Source organism: Anolis carolinensis, chromosome 1 (assembly GCF_035594765.1).
Source record: "Anolis carolinensis isolate JA03-04 chromosome 1, rAnoCar3.1.pri, whole genome shotgun sequence".
NCBI classification, from domain to species: Eukaryota; Metazoa; Chordata; class Lepidosauria; order Squamata; family Dactyloidae; genus Anolis; species Anolis carolinensis.
Genome location: NC_085841.1, coordinates 316,288,709 through 316,308,606, shown reverse-complemented (window position 1 = coordinate 316,308,606; position 19,898 = coordinate 316,288,709). Strand labels below are relative to the sequence as shown.

Here is a 19,898-nt window from a genome sequence, read left to right as displayed (position 1 = left end):
ACTGGAGACATACATTCCATTTTATCCCAACCATTATTTAAATGTTGACAGTAAAATGCAGAACTAGGCTTCCTTTCCATAATTATGTAGCAGAAGGAATGTCAGCAGGTGTTGCCTTTTTAGACAGTCATCATGTGTTCTTTGTCTGTGTCACTGATATCCCCCCTCCCCACCAGTTTTATGAGTGTCGGATTTGGAGTTAATTTGGTTATTTGGGATCCAGTATGGCATCAAAAGGGAAAGGCTTCAGCTGAATGTCTACTTCCGGTCTCCCCTGTTTCTTCAGACAAAGAGAATGAGATGAGCAGGAGAAAGGACTAAACCTAAGAAAGCAGTTAGTCAAGTTGGTAAGAAGGGTGATAAGCAGTCTTTTAACAAGATGGCTTTGTCTCCTCTAGAGGCTCTTGAGAAGCATCTGTGAGCTGGGGATTCAGCCAGACCTGCTGGAATTATGGATGAGAGATCCGTTCAAATTACCACTAGTGAAGGTGATGCCACTGAGTATAGTTTGCCAGGTGAGTTTGTTGATACTACTACACTATTAGCTGACTCACATGGGTGATGGTCCAGTTTCCCAGGGGTGGCCTTGGGGAGTTTGGGGCAGGTTTAATGAGCAGACAAGTAAAGGTGCTGTCAAACTTGGTAGTAGAGTGACAATACCAATAACTCAAGTGATTGCTCTGAGGGCAGCAGACTTCTAGCTCCTGAAGGTTTTAGGTTGCTAAAAGTCACTGTGAATTTGGATGCCCCCCCCCCCAATTTTGATAAAGGATTTTGTAAATATGAAAGCAAAACAAAATCCAAACAGAAAATTAACAGATAGACCAGAAAAATATAAGCACTTAAATATTAATTTAACATTTTAATTATTTCAGCATTTTCCAGTAAACACAGCTGTAAATTCAGTTAAACTGCCCATAAAGTACTTGAGATGAAATACATGCATGATCAGATGAAAACCTTGTTTTTACTCTCCCATTTGTTTTTTGTTGTTGTCTATGCCTTCAAGTGGTATCCAACTTATGGCAATTCTAAAGCAATCCTATCACAAGATTTGTTCAGAGGTTTGCTTTTGCCTGAGAGAGTATGGCTTGCCCAAGGCTGCTACTCCATGGATTTCCATGGCTGAGTGAGGATTTGAACCCTGATTTCCAGAGTTGTAGTTCAATGCTAAAACCACTACAACATGCTAGCTACTTTTTTCCACATGCCCTCCAGAATATCTCTACCATGTATTTATATGATGACAAAGCAATAATGTTTAAACAGATGTTAGGAATTAAATACTCAAAAAAAAGTTTTTGGCAAAGTCCCTTTTGAAGGCCCATTAATTCTCTGCTAGTTAGAAAGAACTATCTTTTTACAGCAGGCTAGCAATCATACCACACAGTAATGATCTTAAACTTCTGGTATAAAATCTACAGTACCTTGGAAAGGCAACATTACTGTGTCAGCTTTTCTCTCTAAAACTCTTGAAATTATCTTGTTTCAGTGAAGTCAACAGAAAGCTAAATCCCTTCAAAGAAGCTAAACTCTACTTCTTAAACTTTTCTCTAATGTGCAATGCTATTACTATTTGGTTGCTCATTGTGGCCTATATTTCCCTACATTCTCGCAAAATGTATTTCCACTCACCCATGTTAGTATTCACAGTTGATCCCAAACAGATATTTTATATATATATATAAAATAAATGAAATAAAACTATGACTGCATGGAGCCCCAGTGGTGAAGTGCGTTAAAGCACTGAGCTGGAGACCAAAAGGTCCAAGGTTCAAACCCCGGGAGTGGCGTGAGTGGCTGCTGCTAGCTCCAGCTCCTGCCAACCTAGCAGTTCGAAAACATGCAAATGTGAGTAGATCAATAGGTACCGCTCCGGCGGAAAGGTAACGGTGCTCCATGCAGTCATGCTGGCCACATGACCTTGGAGATGTCTACAGACAACGCCGGCTCTTCGGCTTTGAAATGGAGATGAGCACCAACCCCCAGAGTCAGACATGACTGGACTTAACAGCATGAGAGGACAGCATGATAGGGGAGGAGGGTGTTCTGATGGGTGGGGAGCCCCTATAGAGGTGGTGTCTGGGAGGGGGAGATATAGGAAAGGGAGACCAAATCATTTAATTTGGCCTAGGGTTTTTGGTAGGACATTAATAGTTCCAAAACAGTCTCCTGACATAGCTAATCTGGGTAGCCAGGATGGCGGTCCCTCCAGGTTAAAGATGGTGCTGTTTAATGCCAGGTCAGTGAACGGGAAGACATCTTTCATCCAAGATCTCATCTTGGATGAGCACGTAGACCTGGCATGTATTACGGAGACCTGGCTGGACGAAATGGGAGGAGTTAATCTCACCCAGCTCTGCCCGCCGGGTTACTCCGTACAGCACCAGCCGAGATCTGGAGGGAGGGGAGGTGGGGTCTATAAGGATTCCATCCCCCTGACCAGGTGCTCCGTCCCACAGTCAACCAGGTTTGAATGTGTCCACCTGAGGGTAGGAGACCGGGACAGATTAGGGATTCTGTTAGTGTACCAACCACCCCGCTGCACTACAGTCTCCCTGCCTGAATTAGCTCAGGTGGTCTCAGGCCTGGCGTTGGAGTCCCGGCGGCTCATAGTGCTGGGGGACTTCAATGTCGATGCCGAGACAACCTCTCAGGTGCGGCTCAGGACTTCATGGTCGCCATGGCAACCATGGGGCTGTCCCAATTGGTAACAGGCCCCACCCACAGTGCGGGACACACACTGGACTTGGTCTTCTGTCAGGGATGGGAGGAAGGTGGCGGTGTGGAGGAGCTCACAATCGCTCCGTTGCCATGGACCGACCATCACCTGATCAGGTTTAGACTTACTGCGCCCCCAACCTCTGCAGGGGTGGTGGACCTATTAAAATGGTCCGTCCCAGGAGACTTAAGGATCCAGAAGGATTCCTGATGGATCTTGGGGAATTTCCCGCCTCCTCGGCAGGTGATCCTGTTGATGCTCTGGACTCTCTCTGGAATGGAGAGATGACTAGGGCAATACACACGATCGCTCCAGAGCGTCCCCTCTCGAGTAACCGAGCTAAACCAGCTCCTTGGTTTACTGAGGAGCTGGCAGCGATGAAGTGAAAGAAGAGAGAACTAGAGGGCGTGTAGCGATCAGAATATAACGAATCAGACCGAACACGGCTAGGCTCCTATCTTAGGGCATATGCCGCGGCAATCAAAGCCGCAGGGAGAGTCCACCTTGCAGCCAATATTGCGTCCACACAGAACCGTCCAGCAGCGCTGTTCTGTATCATCAGAGGGTTTCTTAACTCCCACCAATCAAGTGTGGAGCCCTGATAACTCGGCAGCCCGCTGTAAAGCATTTGCTCGGTTCTTTGCGGACAAAGTCGCTCTGATCCGCTCCGACTTTGACACCATATTAACGGCAGTCTCTTTGGATGTAACGAGTGCACCAGCTTGTCCAGTTTTGTTGGATTCATTTCAATTGGTTGAGCTCGAGGATGTGGACAAGATCCTTGGAGAGGCGAGACCGACCACATGCATCCTGGACCCCTGCCCATCCTGGCTGGTGAGAGAGGGGGTTTGGCCGAGTGGGTGAAGGTGGTGGTGAATGCCTCCCTTTGGGAGGGCAAGTTTCCAGCGAGCCTAAAAATGGCTGTGATCAAGCCGCTGTTGAAAAATCCATCATTGGATCCCACTCAATTCGGAAACTTTCGGCCTATTTCCAATCTCCCCCATTTGGGCAAGGTCTTGGAACATGTGGTTGCCACTGATTTTCTGGATCCGGCACAGTCTGGCTTTAGGCCAGGGCATGGTACCGAGACAGCCTTGGTCGCCTTAGTCAATGATCTTCGCCAAGAACTGGACAGGGGGAGTGTGTCCCTGCTGGTTCTGCTGGACCTCTCAGCAGCCTTCGATACCATCGATCACGGTATCCTTCTGGGATGCCTCGCGGGAATGGGACTTGGAGGTATTGTTTTGCAGTGGCTCCACTCAATCCTGGAGGGTCAGTCCCAGATGGTGTCATTGGGGGACGCCTGCTCGATCCCACAATTGTTGACTTGTGGGGTCCCGCAGGGCTCTGTATTGTCTCCCATGTTGTTTAACATCTACATGAAGCTGCTGGAAGAGATCATCAGGAGTTTCGTGGTCCGGTGTCATCTGTATGCAGATGATGTCCAGCTCTGTCACTCCTTCCCACCTGTCACTAAGGAGGCTGTTCAGGTCCTGAACCGGTGCTTGGCCGCTGTGTCGGACTGGATGAGGGCCAACAAATTGAAATTGAATCCAGACAAGACAAAGGTCCTCCTGGTCAGTTGGAAGGCCGAACAGGGTATAGGGTTACAGCCTGTGCTGGATGGGGTCACACTCCCCCTGAAGGCGCAGGTTCGCAGTCTGGGGGTGATCCTAGACTCATCATTGAGCCTGGAACCCCAGGTCTCAGCAGTGGCTAGGGGAGCCTTCTCACAATTAAAACTTGTGCGCCAGCTGCGACCGTACCTTGGGAAGCCCGACTTGGCCACGGTGGTCCACGCTCTTGTTACATCCCGTTTAGACTACTGCAACGCACTCTATGTGGGGCTGCCTTTGAAGACTGTTCGGAAACTTCAATGTCCAACGGGAGGCTGCCAGGTTAATAACTGGAGCAGCGTTCAGGGAGCGTACCACTCCTCTGTTACGCCAGCTCCACTGGCTGCCGAGTAGCTACCGAGCACAATTCAAGGTGCTGGCTTTAGCCTATAAAGCTCTAAATGGTTCCAGCCCAGCTTATCTATCCGAACGTATCCCCCGTTACAACCCACCTCAAAGCTTAAGATCATCAGGTGAGGCCCTGCTCGCGGTCCCGTCAGCCTCACAGGTGTGGCTGGCGGGGACGAGAGACAGGGCCTTTTCAGTAGTGGCTCCCTGCCTATGGAATGCCCTCCCGATTGTCAGGCAGGCTCCCTCCCTCCTGTCTTTCCGAAAGAGAACAAAAACATGGTTATGGGACCAGGCATTTGAGCATGAGTAGCAGCAAAAATGAGATATGAATATATGACCTACTGACAGACCCCACCTGGACATGGAAAGCACCTTAAATGTATATTTAAATGTATAATTATGTATATTTTTAATGTATATTCTTAATTTTATTGCATTTTTAATCTTGATGGATTTTTAAATTTGATGAAAACTGTTTTTTGATGTGTATGTTTATATTGTAAGCCTCCCTGAATCCCTGATGGGTGAGAAGGGCGGGGTACAAGTGATGTAATAAATAAATAAATAATAAACAACAGGGGAAATCTTTACCTTTACCTTACAGCAAGTCAGGTTCTAGACAAGTAGAGAACTATACTCCAGGCTAGCAGACTGGTGATTATGACATCATCACAATTGTTACATTGTCTTGACATACAGTAGAGTCTCACTTATCCAAGCCTCGCTTATCCAAGCCTCTGGATAATCCAAGCCATTTTTGTAGTCAATGTTTTCAATATATCATGATATTTTGGTGCTAAATTCGTAAATACAGTAATTACAACATAACATTAATGCGTATTGAACTACTTTTTCTGTCAAATTTGTTGTATAACATGAAGTTTTGGTGCTTAACTTGTAAAATCATAACCTAATTTGATGTTTTATAGGCTTTTCCTTAATCCCTCCTTATTATCCAAGATATTCGCTTATCCAAGCTTCTGCCGGCCCGTTTAGCTTGGATAAGTGAGACTCTACTGTACTAGAGAAACATGCTAACAAAACAGACAAAACAAAGCATGTGGGGAGGAGGACACACCTGAATTGAATCCTTTGCTCCTGCAGTCTACCACTGAACCTTTTCAATAGTGCAACTCTATACCAGTTGCTGACCGAAACGTCAGGGGTTCGAATCCAGGGAGTGGGGTGTGCTCCCACTTTTAGCTCCAGCTTCTGCCAACCTAGCAGTTCAAAAACATGCAAATGTGAGTAGATCAATAGGTACCGCTCCAGCAGGAAGGTAATGGTGTTCCATGCAATCATGCCGGCCATATGACCTTGGAGGTGTCTACAGACAATGCTAGCTCTTAGAAATGGAGATGAGCACCAACCTCCAGAGTTGAACACGACTAGACTTAATGTCAGAAGAAAATGTTTACCTTTACTATACAACTCCAGGTCAGAAGACCTTTCTCATTATACTTTGTAGGAATATACACTCTGCTTTAGCCAGGCCTCACCTAGAATACTATGTCCAGTTTTGGGCACCACAATTCAAGAAGGATATTGACAACTTGGAACATATCCAGAGAAGGGCAACCCAAACGGAAAAAGGTTTAGAAGCCAAGCCCTATGAGGAGCTTAAGGGAGTGGGCATTTTTGAGGAAACATGATAGCCATGTTTAAATATTTAGAAAGATGTCATATTGGGGTTAGTTTCTACTGCTCTGGAAAATAAGACACATAGCAGTAGATTCAAACTGCAGGAAAAGAAATTCCACCTAAACATTAGGAAAAACCTCCTGATAATATTCAACAATGGAATATGCTGCCTTGGAGTGTGGAGTCTCCTTTTCTGGAGATTATTAAACATAGACTGAATTGCCACGCAGGAATACACAATAAAAGCACTCCAACAGGTGACTATCCAGTCTCTGCGGCAACACATCTCACATTTGTGAATACATTTCAGCTTGCCAGTGTACTTCATAAATTGTGATGGCAAGAACTGGACACAGTATTCCAGGTGAGAACAGGAACCTCTGCTCTCATTCTTCAGCAAAATATCTTCAGACGTACAAGTTGAGTATCCCTCGTCAGAAATGCTTGGGACTAGAAGTGTTCTAGATTTCAATTTTTTTTTTTCAGATTTTGGAATATCTGAATATACATACACTGTGCATAGTTAAACATATTGGAGGTGGGACCCAAGTCTCTATATACCTTATACCAGGAGTCCTCAAACTTTTAAAGCAAATCCTTCAGACTGTTGAGGGGCCGAATTATCATTTGAAAAAAAAATACGAACAAATACCTATGCACAGTGCCCATGTCTTATTTGTAGTGCAAAACAACAACAACAATGAAAGAACAATACAATATTTAAAAATGAAAACAATCTTAACCAACATAAACCTATCAGGATTTCAATGGAAAGTATGGGCCTGCTACTGGCCAATGAGATAGTCAAGTTAATTAGGATTGTTGTTTGTTGTTGTTGTGTGCCTTCAAGTCATTTCAGAATTTGGGTGAGCCTAAGTCTAAAATTAATTATTTATTTACTTACTACATTTATTTACTACATTTATATCCCACCCTTCTTACCCCGAAGGGGACTCAGAGCAGCTGTATGTACATGCAATATATTATATTATTAGCATAGCACAATATTAGCATTATTTTTATTACATGCATTTATACCCCGCCCTTCTCCCCGAGGGGACTCAGAGCGGCTTACATTCTGCCATTATACATTACTATATTGAACTATACCACTATACTGTAATACTATATGTAATATATAACATATAATTAATATTATATTGTATTATTATTAGTATTATATTATATAACATTATAATATTTTTATCAATATTATATGTATATACATATAATATTTTAAAACTGATATAAAAATGTATTATAAAACTGAGAGTGGGGGCAAGGTAAATGACCTTGGAGGGCCACATTCGGCCCCCGGGCCTTAGTTTGGGGACCCCTGCCTTATACACATAGTGTGAAGATAATTTAATACACTTAAAAATAATTTTGGGCTTGAAACAAAGTTTGTGTACACTGAAACATCAGAAAACAAAGGTATCAGCCTCTCAACCATTCACATGGACATTTTTGAATCTTGGAGTATTTTGGAATTACATATAAGGGATGTCAACCTGTATCATATACAGCAGCCCTTAATACAGATTCATCTATAAACTAAAATAAACATTATCCATGAATCATTTCCGCCTACTGATTTCAGTGAGGAGGACAAAAATCAGAAATAGCTATCCCTACAACCACCCTGTTCTCATTGCCATATCACAGCAATGCAATACTATTTAATTAAAGAGCCACTATACAGCCCTGCTCTCAGTGTGATATACTAACATCATTCTGGCAGATATGTATCACTGGCTAAAGAAATGCAGCTAAAAGTAAAGAGGTCAAGTTTTGCCACTCTGGACGATTAGTTCTGGAAAAGGTTTTGTAAAAAGCTAAAGAGGGAACCTCCTGCCACATTGTCTAGAAACTAAAGTAGACATCCTCACCTTTGTCAATCCCCATTTTCTTTTTATCTGAAGGTCTGTGGATTCTTTAATTGTATTTATAAGTTTTAGTTAATTTTTTGTAAATGCTTTTAACTGTGCTTTAATTTTTGTAAGCTGGTCTGAGTCCCAGTATCAGGTCAAAGGTAGGATATAAATGAGTAAACAACAAAACAACAATAACAGTAACACATAAATCTTGTGGGTTTTTTTTAAACCCTTTCAATAGCCTTGATCCCAGTTTTGGGGAAAATGGTTGGACATGAAATAAGACATAATCAAATCCCTATTCCATTTTTTGTATTACCAAAATGCTGGAGAAAAATTGGTTGAAACATTCTATTAATGTAAATCTCAAATAGCCATATCAAAACTCAAATGAGTCATGGGGCATTCTCCCTCTGACTTCATGTTTTTTATATATAAGAGCCTATAAAACAGAACTCTAGTGACAGAAAATGATGTTCAGACTGTCAACTCTTTATTACGATCTAGAAATCAGACAAACAAGCCAAATAAAAAGTGTAATGAGTTCATACTGATATTTCCACCCAACTCACTGGTTGGCCTTGGGGAAGTCACAGTCTCAGACCTGAAGAAGGCAAAGACAAACACTCTCTGAACTAATGTTGCTAAGAATACTCATGATAGGGTTATGATAATTCAGAAATGGCTTGAAGGCACACTATGACAGCACAATAATCCCTGAAGTGTATGGATTTCTTGTCTCTTGCAATATTTGGGATTACTTGCGATGCTGAAACAGTCATGAACACCTTTGCTTTGAAGGATCACATCCTGAATATACAGATCAGACTAAGGGTGCTTCCAGAGAGTGTCAAAATGTGCGTTTTAAAAGTGGGGTAAAAAATCCCAGGACCTGACATCAAGTCCACACCCAGACCTTTCAGTCCCGAGAAATGGTCCCCCACCATCCTCACACTCTCCTTTGAAGCAAGTCAAGATGGAGGGCAGATGGGGGACATCTGGTGGAAGTTTTCTCTCTGAGATGCACCGGACCTCATATGCGCATGTGCGGAGATCCCAATGTACACATAAGCAGATTTCTTATCTCTTTACACAACTTTTACTTCAAGCTGTATTTAATATTTTAAGAAAGGAATGGTTGCAGAGAGTTCTAATTGCTTTCCAATTGTGCTTCCCTTTAGCCACTTGTGTGTATGTGACTCCATTTTTTGACATCACAATCAGATGTTTTGTATTTTTAAAATTTGTGCGCTGGAGCAGCATGCACAGGGGGATGAGAAGAAAGTCACATGTTTTGCATGACTGCAGGGATATATTGTCATGTGAAGGTGCACATTATTGGGGTGGAATCAGGTTTTAAGCGCACCTTTTAAGCATGTGCTTTTCAGCTGTTAACCCAATTCCATCTGCACTTTTCTGAAATATTGTTTAGCCACACACACACACACCCTTTTCATCCGGATTTTACTGCATGTGTAGTAGAGCCCCAAAACGCACTATATATCCAGACTACTCTGCATGGCTCTCCATATATCTCTCCATGATTTTCACAGGCTGTTTTTACATGTTGTACAATGCAGTTTGGGCAGGATGACCACCTTGTAATCAAAAGCATTTTTTATCCTTATCAAGGAGTATGCTGGTCTACAAGCTCCAAACTGGTTGCTTTGCAAGACATATATTTATTCATAGGTAAACAGCCCCTAACACAGATTCAGTAGCAATAAAATGAGGTTGTGCTTGTCACTCTCTTATTTGTGTGTCCAAAGCAGAGTAGCGTAGCTGATGTACCTAACTGCTAATTAATCCCCCCCCCCCCTCTATATATATTTCCTTTCAGGTTTCAGTGTATCCTGGATACTAATCAAGTGAATCATTTATGTCACTGCACAGCTTTTTCATTTGTAGCTAATGAATGATAGAGATCACTTTTCCTTGAGCTAGTAAGATCTGGCTTTACCTGAACTCAGAACGGGACTTGGACTGAAAGAGACCTGTAACTTGATAGCCTCAGGCCAGCCTTTGCTTTCTCAGTACAGTCACAGCCAAACTGATGCTCCTATGTTGAACTAAGCAATTTTTCAGGAAGAAGGAAGAGAAGCAGGAGCAGCAGCAACATATGACTAAGGCCCCTTCTACACTGCCTGATAAAATCCAGATTAACTGCTCTGAACTGGGTTATCATGGACCAGTCGACGCTAGAGCTTGAACTGGATTATATGGCACTGTAGAGTCAGATAATCTAGTTCAAAGGAAATAATGTGGATTATCTAATTTGATAATCTGGATTATTTGACAGTGTAGAAGGGGCCTAAGTCTTCTCTCTTTTTTAATGAAAAATCAGAAGCAGCACCTTACAGCATTGAATGTCTGCTGATTTGTTGTAAACCGCCTTGAGTCCCTACAGGGAGATAGGGCGGGATATAAAATTTTATATTTATGTATTATTACCTAATCTGATCACAAACCTAATGTGGGCCTCACCTTAAGGGGCAAATTTCTTGCCTCCTTCCACACTACTGATCAGGGATCCTTTCACACTACACACAAAATTATAGCATTTTCATCCACCTCTATGGTTCCATCTTTTGGAATCCTGGGATTTGTAGTTCAATGAGGCATCAGAATGCTCTTACTTAGAATTACAAATACCCAAACTGCCTAAACTGCAAATATTCTATGGAGTGAAACCATAGAAGTTAATGTGGAATCATAGCACTATAACTGCCCAGTATGAATGGGCCCTTGGTTTTGGTGTTCTGGCACCAAGATTCCACTGTGGAGAGAAGAACACTATTTGATTCCCTGCCTAGATACTGGTGGGAAGGACTAACTAGCTGTGCCTATAAGGAATACTGTAATAGTATTATCTTGCATAGGGATGGAAGATATACCACCTGTAAGTGGGAATATCCCCATCATTGTATTTGTAAATTAGAATAATGCAGCGGTCTATCATTTTATAGATTACCATTTTACTATGTCATTGTATTTAGTGGCACTGAACATCCACAGATTTTAATATACATGTGAGGCTATCAACCAAACCCCAGATGATATCAAGGGCCTAATGTATATTTTTATTCTTTTTCTAAAACATATACCATTTTGAAGAGAGAATTTTAAACATAATGGTTCATAAAATTCTAATACTTTTTTCGATGGCATTTAAAGACTCACTGGTCTGAGGTTTACATCCAGCAGTAAGCAAGTACCTTGGGATAGAGGGCAAATTAAAATACAAAGATAGAAAATTGGTGGTCCTTCAGAGTAAAGGAAGGCAGCTATTCTGGTGTCTTTATCCAAGCCAGTGGCATCAGATTAGATTTAGAGTGTCACTGACTTCTCAGGTCAGACGTGGAAGGATTATATGCTGTTGTGTGAATAGTGCAGACAAACAGAACCACTATCGTGCCAAGATTTGATCTGCTTGGTGTCTGGCTCAAACCCCAACATACCTGATTCCAGTGGGCACAGAAGGCTAAATTATAGATTTGACAATAGCCACCAACACAATTTCAAACGCACACACACACATACATACATAAATCAGTTGCTTCTGATGGTGCTCTGATGAGCTCTTGCTGAGAAGAAAATTTCAAATTATATATATATATACCCATTTAAATGTCCTTTAGATTTATTCCCAAGCATTTTTATTAAGTGAATACCCTACCTTTTGTTGTATAGGATCATATCTGCTCTATTTAATCAAAATGGGAAAAAAAGCTTTTCAATCAAAAGAAAGGAAGAAGGAAGAAAGGCAATGCTCTCTGTTATAAAGCATTATAGTGAACCACATCTACCCATTCTGATATATAGACCCAGAAGCATAGTAAAGATTCAGCCAAACTCAAAGGCTAAAGTAAAAGTTAATTATGGGAAAAAGGAAACACCATTAACCCAGAGGGTCATAAAGGCCTGATTCAGAATAACAATGTTAGTGAATTCCCTGATAAAAAAAGGAAAAAGGAAAAGGAAAAAAAATGTGGCCTTTTAAAGATGAAGTAATTTATTTCAGTATAAATGGGGTGGCTTAAATGTTCTATCCTAACTCCCGTACAAATGGACTAGGGACACAATGATATTAATAAGTTATTATACAACTGTTTATCAGCTATCACAACAACTTATTTCAATGTGTGCTATGCAGTGGATAACAAATAAAATAAGTGAATTCTGGTATCATTTCAGTGTATAAGGAAGAATCTACAATACACAATTCCAGAATGTTTAGAGTAGTGGCTTCCAACTTCAGAAAGCTTCTCCCCCATGAGACATATAGTCCTGCAATGCAGAAGATTATAAAGCATATTCTGGTATTTCATTTTGTGTTGCAGAGTGGCACCAGCCAGGCCTGTGGATCTCAACATACCTAGGCTTTCCAGAAAATGAACGGTTCTTTATCATTGATAGGTACTGATTATATCAGTGAAGGAAATTAACAGAGATTGCACTGTTGTTGACTGTTATTAGTTTTTCCACATTATTATTTGCAGCTTCTGCAGCAACCTTGAACTCCTTTGGAGCCTGCAGAATGTAGATTACGTTGACTCACAAGAGTGGGTCACTAGAATCAAAGATCACATTCTGCCTTCAAAATACAACGGATGATGCTAGTTTTGAAAGTTTGCTAGGACTGGCTTCTGAGTAAGCAAGAAGGAATCTTCTGGCACCTTCTTTATGTCTCCTGTCTATTTATTTGTAGCATTTCTCTCATGTCTTTCTTCCATGGAGCTCAGAGAAATATCAACACACCATACATTTTATCTTGAAAACAATCTTATAAATTGAGAAAAGCAAGTGATTGGCTCTTAAAGTCTCTTAAACTGTGAGTGTCATCGTTGGTACTCAGATTCTCCTGATTCAAGTCCAGGACTAATCATATCAATGCCATACTTTGGTCAAAGTTCAAGTGATACTACTCTTTTTTGTTCCATCTCAATGCCAGTCGTCACAGGGGGAATTTTGGTCATTTCACTTCCACAAAAATTGGTCATAAATCAAGATTGGGATGCATTTGAGTATCTCATTTTCTGAGTTCAATATGTGATACTTCCACTCAGGACGAACAAAAACTGAAATGAATAAATGCATTCAGTTTGGAAGATCATAAACTGACTTTCGGGAGCAAATGGTTCATCATTGTAGCTTATTTTGAAAAGTAATTTTAGGATCTGAAGTGTCTATAGCTGAAATCTATCTATACCCAATGAATAAATGAGAACTTAATATGTCAGCAATGAAGTAAATTCCATTGATTCAGTGGATCTTACTGAAATTGGGACTAACAATATCTCTCTAAGAAATTTGTATGTAAAGTGTATGTATGTATGTATGTATGTATGTATGTATGTATGTGTATGTATGTGTGTATAGGACATTTTATCTTGTACCCATATCCTGGATTCATTTTACAACTTAATTCTACACACATCAAGAATAAGATTTGGAATTAAAATGGTGTAAACCTTAGCTTAGTTGATATAAAACAAAGCTTATTAATAGAAACATGTGCTAATTATGTTAACATGTGTAAAAGAGCGATGAAGCAACGTGAGCTTGTTGGTACCAACTATGCTGAGGAGAAAATTAGTGTTCACTTTTGTTTATTACAATACACACATCTAGGCAAACTACTGTGACATGCAAATACAATTAGCAAGAAGCCTAAAGCCAATAGCTCTGCATCATTAGGGATTATAGACTGTAACATCCTCAATGTAATAACCAGAAAATGTAAGACTATAGTGAGACAAATACTTTCAGGGGGGCAGGATATGACAAGTAGTGTGAACGTAAGTTAAGATGGATATATAGGACTGAGTAAATAATTTGATTTCAGAAATAACTGCAAACATTTTTCAAGATCTGCAATATGCATAAGAAACTAAGGCACAGGCAGGCCATAATTCAAGGGACTTGTTCAATTTGTGACCTGCAACATAAGCTAAACATAGCTCACCAGGAAATCAAACAAAACTAAAGCAAATTGTGTTTTTGCATAATAGTATAGTGAACAGGAAAGATAATGAAACATCTACCAGACCAGAGGTAATATTGACATTGTCAAAACTTGTGCATGTCTGTTTTAGAATTTATTGCAGAATATATAGCTATACACTTTTTAATAGCTATATGATCAGAGATAGTATTGTGTTATAATGCTGTGGCAGCCATGATATATCATGCCAGGTGCAAATACTTATCTAAATATTATAAAAGCATAAAGTATTAGGTGCTTTAATTTTATTTCTTTATTTACATTACCTGCCACCTTTAGTGGTAAAATCTTTTCAGGGTACCTTATAATAGGAAATAACAAAACAACAATAATGCAAACTGTCGAGATCCATATGTCAGTAAAGCCATTTTACTCTTAAGTTTTGAACCGCTCCCAATTCCCAGATAGTTGGGAATTAGTCAGTTTGTCTATTTTGTTTCCAGTTAAGTTAATGTAGGAAACTGCATATTCTGAGATTTAGCTCCACTGAGTTTTTCCTCAAGGAGTCCTGATTTTGGAGGGCAGGGGAGAATGAGAGGAGTTTTGGACTAGAATCACTAAAACGATTGTGAACCACAGCACTGCCTAGATGAGCTACATTGTAAGCTATAAAATGAGTAACTACTAAATTGTAAAAATGTTATCAAACACCCTTGCCTACAGGGCTTGGAAAATTGCATTTTATAGCAAAGAAATCTTCAGCATGGGGTTTTTTTTTCCAGTTCATCTGAAATTTGTTCAGTTGGATTTGCTACCTTTTGGAAACAAGCTCCATATACAGGTTGGTTTAAAATATACTATACATTTACCAAGCTGAGTTTTAGCAGCTTACAGATCGTAAAACATCTTCCCTTTTTAAAGTTTAGGATAGAATCCAAATATGTGCAGATAGATAAGAAGGTGCAACAACTGACTAGTTTCCAACAGACCTCACAACCTCTGAGGATGCCTGCCACCAATGTGAACAAAATGTCAGAAGGGAACGCTTCTAGAGCATGGCCATACAGCCCAAAAAACTCACAGCAAGCCACCTGGGCTGGGCTGTGGTGCAGGCTGGTTAGTAGCCAGCTGCAATAAATCACTATGACCAAGAGTTGCATCTGTCAAGTAGGAAAATTTAGGGACCGCTTATGCGGGGAGGCTAATTTAACTGATTTACAACACCGGATGAGGAAGTACTCCATCAAAAAGGACTCATTGTCACAGTGGATGATGAAGCAGCAGCTCCTCCTGTGGCCGGAATCAAGCATACCCTCACAAAGCCAGAAGCTGGGAAGTTAAATAGCCTCTGTGTCTGTCTGTCTGTGTGTTGTTTGTATAATGACATTGAATGTTTGCCATATATATGTACATTGTGATCCGCCCTGAGTCCCCTTTGGGGTGAGAAGGGCGGAATATAAATACTGTAAATAAATAAATAAATAAATAAATAGACTGAGTAGCTGAACAAGCACTTCTTGATTCAACCACTAGAATATTAATTAGATAATAATGATCCTCATGGAACAGTTAATCTAATCTAGCATTTTATTTCTCACATTAGTCGACGAGATACCACTAAGAAGGAAACAGAATATGGAATCCTTAGTTTGCTCCTCCCCAGAAGCTGCAATTTTGTGGTTTAGTGTCTCTCAACCTGAGGTTGCATATAGCCATCAAAAAGCACATTCCCTGTGAATTTGTCCATAAGAATACAGCAAAATGGAAAGGTTCCATAACAGACTTTTATTTTCCATGTTAAAACACAGATTTTCAAAAGAAAAGACAAAAGTTATTAAACATGATTTGGGAGGAACATAATGGCCACAAGCAAATGCTTAGTAGGCCATGTCATAACCAGTGTGCTGCTATCAAAAGCCCTTATCTATGGCTGCCTGCATTATTCCATTTAGTAAAGGTATATTAACAAAGTCTTAAAGTTTGGGTAGATATATATGGGAGAGGCAGAACTGGAGATGGTAGTATTTCAGCTTATCCGGTATTAATTCATTTTTAGACAGCACTTTTAAATTGCGTTCTGGATGTCTGGGAGCTTTTGGCTCTCAAGATCCATAGTGCTGTTGTCAAACAAAATCAATGACCCCTTTGTAAAACTCACACATACATACACACAAACCACAGGGGTACCAAAGTGTGGGAATTACTTTACCTTGTTTTATGATGAAGAAGGTGCCCAGAGTGCAAAAGAAAGCCTTGTGGGTTGGGTGCAAGTGAGCCACACTTTGCATCAGTGACCTCTTCTCAAGAATAGGCAATTTCAAATGAAGTTGATTTGAAGTTCTTCTGGTCACATAATTCCTCTTTGTCTTTCCATCTATATCAGGTCCAGTGGATGAAACACCAACAGCACCTCGTACCTTGCCCAATGTCATCTATTCTATTACTGTGCCCAAGTAAGTGGTTCAAGGCAACCATAGCATCCCATGCATCTAATTGAAAAGAAAGATAAAGCGGGATGTCATCCACATATTGGTGACAACTCATACTAGGTTTCCAGAATATCTTTTCCAGTGGTTCCATGTAGATATTAAGCAGCATGAAAGAAAAATACAAACTTGGGATATTGCAAAGAAGGAGTGGCATGAGTGGCATGAGGAGAAGCAGTATCCAGCACTACCTTCTTCAAACTGTCATTCAAACAGAAGCAAAACTATCCCTTGTACTTCCAATCCAAACAGCCTGCCAGAAAGCATCTCATGATTTATTATAGCTAAAGTCGAGAGAAGTTAAAGAGAAAGCAACAGGATAAAGTTCTCCTTGTTCTTTTCAGGTATGGCTGTGGTCCTTCAGGACCCTTCCAGACAGGGCTTATATCCCAGGATCTGATCCCAGGTTTTCTGTTTATCCCAGATTATCTGGCAGTGGGGACTCATAAAATCCAGTTTAATGCAGAAAACCTAGGACATCTCTGGAAACCATGGTTCAAATCCCCACTAAGACATGGAGACTCACAGGGTGACCTTGAGCAAGTCACATTTTCTCAGCCTCAGAAGAAAGCAAAGGGAACCTCCACACAAACAAATTTTGCCAAGAAAACTGCACTATAGGGTCACCTTAGGTCGCCAAAAGTCAGAATCAACTTGAAATCACACAAAAACTCGGAGTAACATTCCAACATCTGTAGGACCACACACTGCACATTCCAACTCTATTTATTCTGAAAATCAATGAAATTTGAGGAAATTTTGTATTATAAGAACTCATCTTCACTGCCATATAATGCATGTAGTTTAAATGACATATAATACAGTGTCAAACTACACCCGTTTTTCTGCTCCCCACCCATGTTTTACCTTCAAATCTGAACACAGAAGTATGCCAAATATTCCACAATTTTAATATGCTCTTTAAGACGAAGTAGACATTTTCTAGCATGAGAAGTTTTCACAGCCAATTAGAATACATTATTACAAGCATTTTTCAAAATTCGTCAAGCGATGCTTCTAGACTTCCCTGCCTGCTTATAGGTTCTTTTCTCTTTATGTTTTCAGCAGCAGCAGCAGCAGCCCGGCAAGTGCTTCAGAAGGTGCAGGGACTCTCCTCATCTTTCTCTCTTGCTAGTTTAGCCAACTCTGGGTACATCTACACTGTAAAATGAATGTAGCCGCTTAAGCGGCTGAGGGGGACAAGGAAAGGGCCTGTGGCTGTTAGGAATGATGAGAGTAGAAGTCCAAAACACCTGGAAGGCCCAAGTTTGCCCATACCTGCCCTTGGTTAAACTGGCAAAGGCGGGGGGGGGGGGGGGGAAGGGGTACTACCCCTGCTGTTTTGGCAATCTTCCATGGTATTCAGTGCAAGTGATGTCTAGTCATCAGCTTTCCTCTAGTTAAAAAAAGGTAAAGGTTTCCCCTGACGTTAAGTCCAGTCATGTGTGACTCTGGGGGTTGGTGCTCATCTCCACTTCTAAGCCAAAGAGCCGGCGTTGTCCGTAGACACCTCCAAGGTCATGTGGCCGGCATGACTGCATGGAGCGCCGTTACCTTCCTGCTGGAGCGGTACCTATTGATTTACTCACATTGGCATGTTTTCGAACTGCTAGGTTGGCAGAAGCTGGAGCTAACAGCGGGCGCTCATTCCGCTCCTGGGAATTGAACCTGGGACCTTTCGGTCTGCAAGTTCAGCAGCTCCGTGCTTTAACACACTTCACTCCTAAGACGCTGTAATGGTGTTGATTTATGCAAACCAGGCAGATGCAAACACCGTCATTCAAAGTAGGGCTGGGGCTTTCCACAGTGTGGATACTCCGGGACTTTGAGCGGGCAGACTGTAAACATTTGTCATGTGCTTTTTGCTCAGCGACTCAGAAGGCGCAGGAAGCGCTCCTGGAGCCCTTTAAAAGCCTCCCTGAGGAGGACAGGCTGCATACAGTCCCTGAGACCTTGGGTGCATCTACTACACTGTGGAATCAGTGCGGTTTGACACCACTTGAACTGCGGTGGCTCAACTGCTATAGAGTCCTGGGATTTGTAATTGAGAGGAGGCTAAAGCCTGGGTAATAAAACCACAACTCCCGTGACTGTAGGCTTGGCAGGCAAAGTGGTGCCAAAGGGTATCCTATCCATCCTTCAGCGCAGGATGAATGAGTTCGGGGAGCGCGCGTTTGCCGCAGCCGCCAATGAAAACGAAGCGGGGCCCTGTCCAAAGGAGAGGCGGATTTCGCATTGGGAACTGCGACGGATCAGGACTGCAAGGGGAGGGAACGGGACAGGAGACCACGGGTGTTTGGAAAGGGAGGGAGCCGAAGGCGCTGCCAGACCGCATTTCATCTCTTCTCAGGGGTTGCAGCGGGGAAAGAGGACGCGGATGGAGAGACTGGAGGGAGAAGTTTGTCTTCCTGGCGCCACTCAGACTTACCAAGCGAGCGACAAATCAATCCTTTACCTTCCCAGGAAGGGAGCCAGCCTCCCCGGGCTCAGCGCTTAGCCGCCACTGCAGGAGCGAGGCTGGGGAGCCCAGTCTCCGCATCGCCCGCCCTTCGCCCGGCGTTGCCCCTCTCGGCATGGGAGCCCCGGCCTCGCTCCAGAAGGCGCTCTCGCCCCTTTCGGGCTCATTCACAACCCCGCTGGCCCGGCGGGAGGGAACGGACAGGGCGCTTGACCAATCGGGAGCCAGAGTCCTCTCCGGCTTGGTGGGAAAGCCAATGGCAGGGCAGCGGGGGACGCCGGGCAAACCAATGGAGGAAGGGTGCGGGGGGAGAGAAGGTGGGCACAGACCCTCCAAGAGAGGCACAGATAGGGACCCAGAGGCGCATCCTTACCTTCGCATCCCTTCCTCTTTCATTTAGCCCAGGCACGGGCAAACTTCAGCCCTCCAGGTGTTTTGGACTTCAACTCCCACAATTCCTAACAGCCAGTAGGCTGTTAGGAATTGTGGGAGTTGGAGTCCAAAACACCTGGAGGGCCGGTTGGCCCACAGTCCAATCCCTCCCTCCCTCCTTCATTTAGCCCAGGCATGGGAAAACTTCAGCCCTCCAGGTGTTTTGGACTTCAACTCCCACAATTCCTAACAGCCGGTAGGCTGTTAGGAATTGTGGGAGTTGGAGTCCAAAACACCTGGAGGGCCGAAGTTTGCCCATGCCTGGTTTAGCCTGTTTGTGGGATCTCTGCCTGATGGAGAAATGTCATCTACTTTTCAAAAACGCTTTGATTTGGCACAATACTTATTGTAGAGGGCCTTCTCCGTGGTGCCCC

General features: G+C 42.3%; 1 protein-coding gene across 3 annotated transcripts in view; it reads right to left on the bottom strand.

Annotated features, from left to right (window-relative positions):
• fmn1 (formin 1) overlaps positions 1-19,221 on the bottom strand; it is a 222,357-nt gene extending 203,136 nt beyond the window's left edge. The window contains exons 1-3 of one of the 3 annotated variants that reach the window (XM_062968198.1): positions 19,090-19,221; positions 16,358-16,637; positions 5,768-5,909 (exon numbers count right to left, since the gene is read on the bottom strand). The gene's annotated coding sequence lies outside the window, so the exon portion shown is untranslated. Of the gene's footprint in view, positions 1-5,767; positions 5,910-16,357; positions 16,638-19,062 lie in introns of all 3 variants that reach the window. The other 2 variants (XM_062968197.1, XM_062968199.1) reach the window with 2 other exon arrangements.
• Between the last annotated feature and the right edge of the window lie 677 nt (positions 19,222-19,898).